Here is a 6,486-nt window from a genome sequence, read left to right on the forward strand (position 1 = left end):
CTTTGTGTGGCATCACTTTGTTCCCTTGGCCTTACATAACAACCGAACTCCTGACTCTTTTTTGGAATGTCATTCCTAAAAGCAAGCCTTCTTTCATTTGATCCGGCTGCTAAGAGGTACACTTGACTGATCCTGAGAAGGGAGTGGATAAAGGGTGGAGGGAGGGTCCACAAGTAGCGATGGGAGAATGCCAAGAATCTTAAGTGCTGCTCTGAATGAGTCGGCATTAGACACCATGCATGCAAACAAGCACAAAGACGATTATTGTGTCGCTGCTTGTGTTATTTTCTGAACCTGACAAATTGACCTGGTTCATCAGCAGTTAGAAGTCCCTACTGCAGTTGTAAACAAGTGCAGGGAGGGGCCCCAGACTCCCTTCCAGGTCCATTGGCGGAGAGAAAAAAACAATAATGAGGTAACAGTGGAAGTTGTGGTCACACTAAGTTGTGTTATTGTAGCTACTGTGTCGAACACAGCCACCGGGAACTAATAAGGTACTGTGTCTGATGCCAGGTGAGAGGGTCCCAGCAAGTCCCCTATCCACTGTCACATGATCTGAAGCCAGCTTGAAATAAGGCGAGAAGACTTTATCGCCTCCTGGTGGACATAAATAGAACTTAAACCTCTAATGGTCTCTGCAGACCATTCATTTATTTATTTAAGAAATAAAAGACTTTAAGTGGAAAACTTTGAGATACACATATTTGCAATGTCAGCACAACCTTACCAGTACTTTAAACCTTTAAACCATTCAGCTTTGAATAACTTCACAGGACAAACAAACACTCTGTCCATCTTGTAGATTGTCTGACTTTCATTTTGTAGCTCTCTATGATTTCATTTATTTTCCAAGCAAACTTCTATTAATTTACTCTCCCATTGTTTGTTCAGGGTTTATGAATTTATGTTTCCTCTTACAGTCCAAGGGTGGCAGATGGATCTAAATCATTGAGTGTGAATGTGTCTGTGTGTTCCCATGAAGCCTCACAAAGCACATCAGCACCTTGATATACTAAGATCATTTTTCAAATCTTGGACCTGTCAGAGTTCAGCATTGTCCTGTGGTCATGTCATTTTAGCGGCAAGAATGTCATCAAAAGGCTTCAAAAGTGGCTACAAAAAGAAAAGACAAAAACCCAGACAAATACAAAATCTCACATAGAATGCAGTGTATCGTCATATAATGTATTTCATCATCTTGAGGCACTGAAATTTGATACATTTTCTAATTTCAAAACTTGAAAAGCACTCTGACAGGCATCTTATTTCAAACCATATTTTTTATTTTGTTAATTTTAAAATTCAACTATTGATAAAAGTTTCCAATGAGATTGTCAGATGTAAACACTGTCACTATATGACATAGTAATATTGTTAATTTCCCTCCTGATGCTTTTTTTTGTGTTGTTTTTATTGTCAAAGTCATGTTCATGGTCGATCACTTTTATCTTCTGTGATTTTTAACAACCTATCTGAAGTATTTTTATGGTGTGGTTGGATTTTCTTCCATTTTTTTCATTACTGTTATTGCTTTTTGCAGACATTTCTTTCTGTCCTTCTGCTGGCAAAATAACTTGACATGTTGTGAGTAATGAAATGCTCATAATTGGACAAGGAACAGATTCAGGTGATCTCTGGTGTATTTTCATTAGCAGGATCCAGTTGACCTGCCCATATTCCAGCGTGAGCTTTACCAACTTGTTGAGATTTACTGTGTTGTGCGAGTGAGCACTACCATCAAAATTAAATGTTAATACTTATATATTTTGAAAAAGACATCAAACTAAAATGAAATAAAGGAAGCACGGTAACAGGAATGAGCTGCTTGGCAGCTGTGTGCGCTCTGTGTGCTTTTTTAGCTTTGTATTGGTAAAAGTTCATTTTAGTTTATTTTTATGTTTTCCATCTGAAAGTCCCATCAATTAGTTGTTTTCATAAAGCTATTAAATCAAACTATCCATATTCTCAGCAAATGACCTGGTTAATTTTGGTAAATGCTGATCCCCATTATTGAAGTGTCGCTGCAACAGAAGTTAAAACAACATTTGAACTCTCACAAACCTCTTCTGAACTGTTTTCGTGTACAGCTGATCCCTGCAAACTAGGGTAGTAAGAGCAGCCCAGCGCCCCGGGGCGAGAGCAGGGAAAGGCTCCTTCTTTTTTTGATCCAGGTAGAGGGAGCGGCTCAGGAATGCAGCGGCAGCTCACCGAGCAGACGTCCTGATGGGCGGCAGATGTTGGAAAATATTTGGGAGCAGCAACATGTTCACCTAAGCTGCGAGGATTTTCCAAACAAACACTCCCCGAGGACACTCAGTGTCAAACAAGTGGCTGAATTCCTGCAGGAAACAAGTGTGTGTGTAATGACTGTGATGCACAGGAAGTGGCTCCTGGGCCTCCACGGATCCTTCACTGGAGAGTCTTGAAGTCCTAATCAGGGATGTGTGGCTGCACTTCCAGTCAAAACACTGGGAGAGTCCTGTTTTTCCTCTCTCAGCTCGCTTCCCAACCAAAATTCCATCTACTCTCACTCTGGAAAATTGCCACACAATCAGGCCGTCGTTTGTCTTGTTAGCACAAAGCAGCGAGCTCTGTTACGTAACAGCGTTTCTGTGAGCTCTCTTCCCGGCCACAGGGTTCGATTCCCCTGTGATCTCCACGACCCCGCATGAGGCTCATTTGAAAAACACATGGAAGTGAATCAAACATGGCAACTCGTAAAACTCCCGAGTCAGCACCGAGAGCTGCTCCCTCACTCCCAGGACATGTTTACAACACCGCCATTAGCATTTACGTCAACGACCTGACCAGGCCGAGAGGTGGACATGACAACATCATGGAAGTTGCCGAGCACTGATGTCAGCAGTTTAACAGGCCCCTGGTGTGGTGAGGCAGCTTCAGCCAAGCGCCACCTGGCGGCAGAACGTGGAAACACAAGGTCAGAATTAAACAAAGTAATTGTTACAAAATTAAGCTTAACATCTTTTACCCATCCACAGTGGTCAGTAGCCACCAGAAGACTACTGTTATGACATCTGATTGGTCGACAGGTTGAAACACATTAGAACATGCATGTGAGTAGTACAACAGAGCATACAACACAAGCTCATGACTATAACATTAACAACCTCAGTCTGAAAGCCTTAAAGCAACAATAAGCAACATTTGTGATTATTGGTTTTATTTGAACAGTTACCAATCAGTAGAAATGTGTAAATGTTTATTTTAACGATGCTCTTCTCTACCTAACTTTGTCTGTACGACCTGCCTTGAAAGTCATTGCCATGTGACCTCCAAACTCAGAGTGTTTTCATATAAAGTACTGAGGGACATTTTCCTATATACTAGGAAGATAAAACCAGAAACCAACACTAAAGAGATTCTTTTCTCCCATCGGAGGTTTGACGGCATTACAGTCACACTTTCCTGATACACAGGGTCGCTGGGAAATCTTTTGTTAACTTGCGTAATTACTCTTTAACAAATGCTGGGTTCCCATAATCTAAATGGCACAATAAATATGTGACGTAGTAAATCACATGACCAATTCACGTAGGGAAAGCATGTAGTGTTACACGTGGACACTTTTGTTAGCGTCATACTTCATTACTACTTTATTAGTACTGACGTATAAAGGTGTATTCAGACAAGTCATAGAACCAAGATTCCCAATCTTTTTTTTAACCTACTTCCATGTTAGGTTAAGAGCTGAGGGGCCATTTTGACTCACCACTAACTTAAGACCCTGGATTTGGAGATTGCAACTCTAGAGAAGGCGGTTTGTTGCTGGGGACCATGTGAAAAGGTTTGGAAATATAAAAAAAGATAAGGGAATAAGACTTCCTGGAATAACACATTGAGAAGAGTCAACAAGATCAATGAGGCTCCCATAACCTCTAATAGAAACACTTTCTAATTGTACTTTAGGGATTTCTATTTATAAATATTGCTTTTAATTTGTGAAAATATTGAAATGAAAACGCCAACTGTTCTTAAAAACCATTAAAGTAGTCACTGCTGTTGAAGGAAAGTCCATCATTTTGAAAAGCGCCCAGTCGGATCCTCCCTGATAATACATCATGGTGTAGTCATCAATACGTCCAGCAGCCTCCTCGCCACTGGTTATTATATAACGCCACGATGATCTGGCGGGCGTGTCGGAGTGTCACGGCTCATGTATTAACTAAAGGGTTCCACACCCTTCAAGGATTTCCCCTTGTTTACATGAAATGTTACTTTTTTGTTTGAGATTATTGTCTAGATTACAGACTTCAGGTGTCACGACTGCTCCACCTGGCTGGGTGGAACAGTGTTCATCAGACTGTGTCAAAACACTTCAACTTGTTATGAAAGAATGATCTGAATCACAGCTGGGATGAAAATCACCTTCTCCAAGTCTGGAACCCTGGTTCTTGGTCATATCGGATGTTATATGATGTTTTAGTATCATGAGGTATTGTTCTCGAGTGAGGGGACTCCAGAACAAGACTTTATTGATCATTTAGCAAAATTACTTTTGAGAATTAGGTGTTACTTTTGAAGCTTCATGAAGCATCGTCCTTATTTAGTTAAACCTCACGCAAGTTTTAATGCTTATTTTACGAGAAAGGCGCCAGCATCTTGAAAAGTTAAGTCCTCAAATGTGTCACATCCATCTGGTGAAGCATCATTAACACTTTCAAATAAACGCTTGACTTTTTTTGGCCTCCAGATTTTAGCCAAGTGGAGCAGTGATGTGTTCCCCTGCTAAAGAATGATGCATGTTCCAGCTTCTGTCTTCACCGCTGTCTCTGGTGACGATTTGTCCAAACGACCGCAGCTCTCTTGTTAAAAAGAGGCGACACAAAGGAAGGAAGCCCTTTTCCCGTGGGACTCACTGTCTTTGACACATTCACAGCTCTGAATGTTTGTCGGCGCTCTTGATGGACACATGTCAGAAATGAGCTTGAAACCAAGAGTGAAATATTTCATATATTCATCACATTTCTTCACTGAGTCAAAGTGAGCAGCGCAGATTTCTACCTTTGGGAAGTTTCTGGACTTTAAGAAGGCGTTTGATTATTTTCCATTAAGTTTTGAACGCCTCCAACTCAACCTTTATCAGACCAGGACCTCTAGCCCTCACTGGGTAGGGCGAGATGAGAATCAGCACCTCTAAATCAAAGACCATGGTCCTCATTCGGGAAATGGTGGAAAGTCTTGTCCAGGTCTGTGGGAAGATTCCTCCGTGGTCAAGGGAGAAGAGGGATGTTGGGCAGAGTGAGGGAAAGATGGAGTGATAGGTAGAAGGTTCATTCTCTCATATATGGTCACCAGCTTTGGGTAGTGATGAAGACCAAGACCAGGAATAAAAATGACCAAAATTGGTTTTCTCTGCACAATGTCTGGAGACTCTCTCTTAGATCATCTTTTGAGAGGGACTCAATGTAGCCACAGAAAAAGGGGCTGAAAATGACTGACTAAAAATCGAGGTACAAATACTCACAGCTGATTGGATGACGTGAGCTGAATCTGCTTATAGACAGATCAAATCTACAATGAGGGGACCTACATATTCTGATTTGCCAGAGAACACCTTGGTGCTCTATCAGTAGAACCATATTTCTTTGTTTATTGACAAGATGCAAGTCTCACACCACCTGACCGAGGCTGAGCCATGGGAAACGTCTCGGTGAAGTTTAAAAAGAATCCTCAGGCAGAAACAGTGACAGAAATAACATGTCACTGGCCTCACAGTTCTCAGATAAGCTCACCCTGACCGAGCGGAGTTCCCAAGTTGGTCTAGTAAAAGTTCTAACTCACCTCAGTGGAACCCAAAGTTAGGAGTAATTGCACTGAAACCAACTCTTCAAAGTGTAATTAGCTGGGCTCAGAAGCACTAAGTCCAATAACTCGACTCCCCACAGACTAAAACAGGAACGACAAACAAAAGCTCCACTTTGGTGTGGTGCCTGCACGGCCTTTATGGAGAATTAAGAGCGTTCTAAAATTAAAAGTGACAGAAGAGGGAGCAGATGTGACGACAGGAACAATTGAAATACAATGACAGCACAATGAGGCAGCGGTTGGAAACACACAACAAAAACAGTCACGTTGTAATTCTAAACTTACCGTCACAACATTCACATTTTAATAATATTTAATTAATATAGATGTGGTCTATGAATTATACATTTCCAGACGGAAAAATAAATCCTCCATTTCTTCCATTTGTCGTGTTTAAATAAAGTTATTCAAAGCTCTGGCATCGTTTGAACAGCAGATAGAAGTTTTAATGAGTTTTAATGGATGCAGTTTCAAGGACTTGGTTTGAAACTGTCATCACTCTTCAGCAACACTTTATTTAAATGAATGAAACCAGTGGTTCTCTGAATAGAACGAATGAAAAACACTATATAACTTTAACCTACTGAAAATGCTACCAAGATCCATTTTTGTGTCCTAAACCAACAGTTGAAAACCACAGTTTCAATCAAAAACATTCTT

The sequence above is a fragment of the Callionymus lyra genome, chromosome 2, assembly GCF_982586985.1.
Source record: "Callionymus lyra chromosome 2, fCalLyr1.hap1.1, whole genome shotgun sequence".
Classification (NCBI taxonomy): domain Eukaryota; kingdom Metazoa; phylum Chordata; class Actinopteri; order Syngnathiformes; family Callionymidae; genus Callionymus; species Callionymus lyra.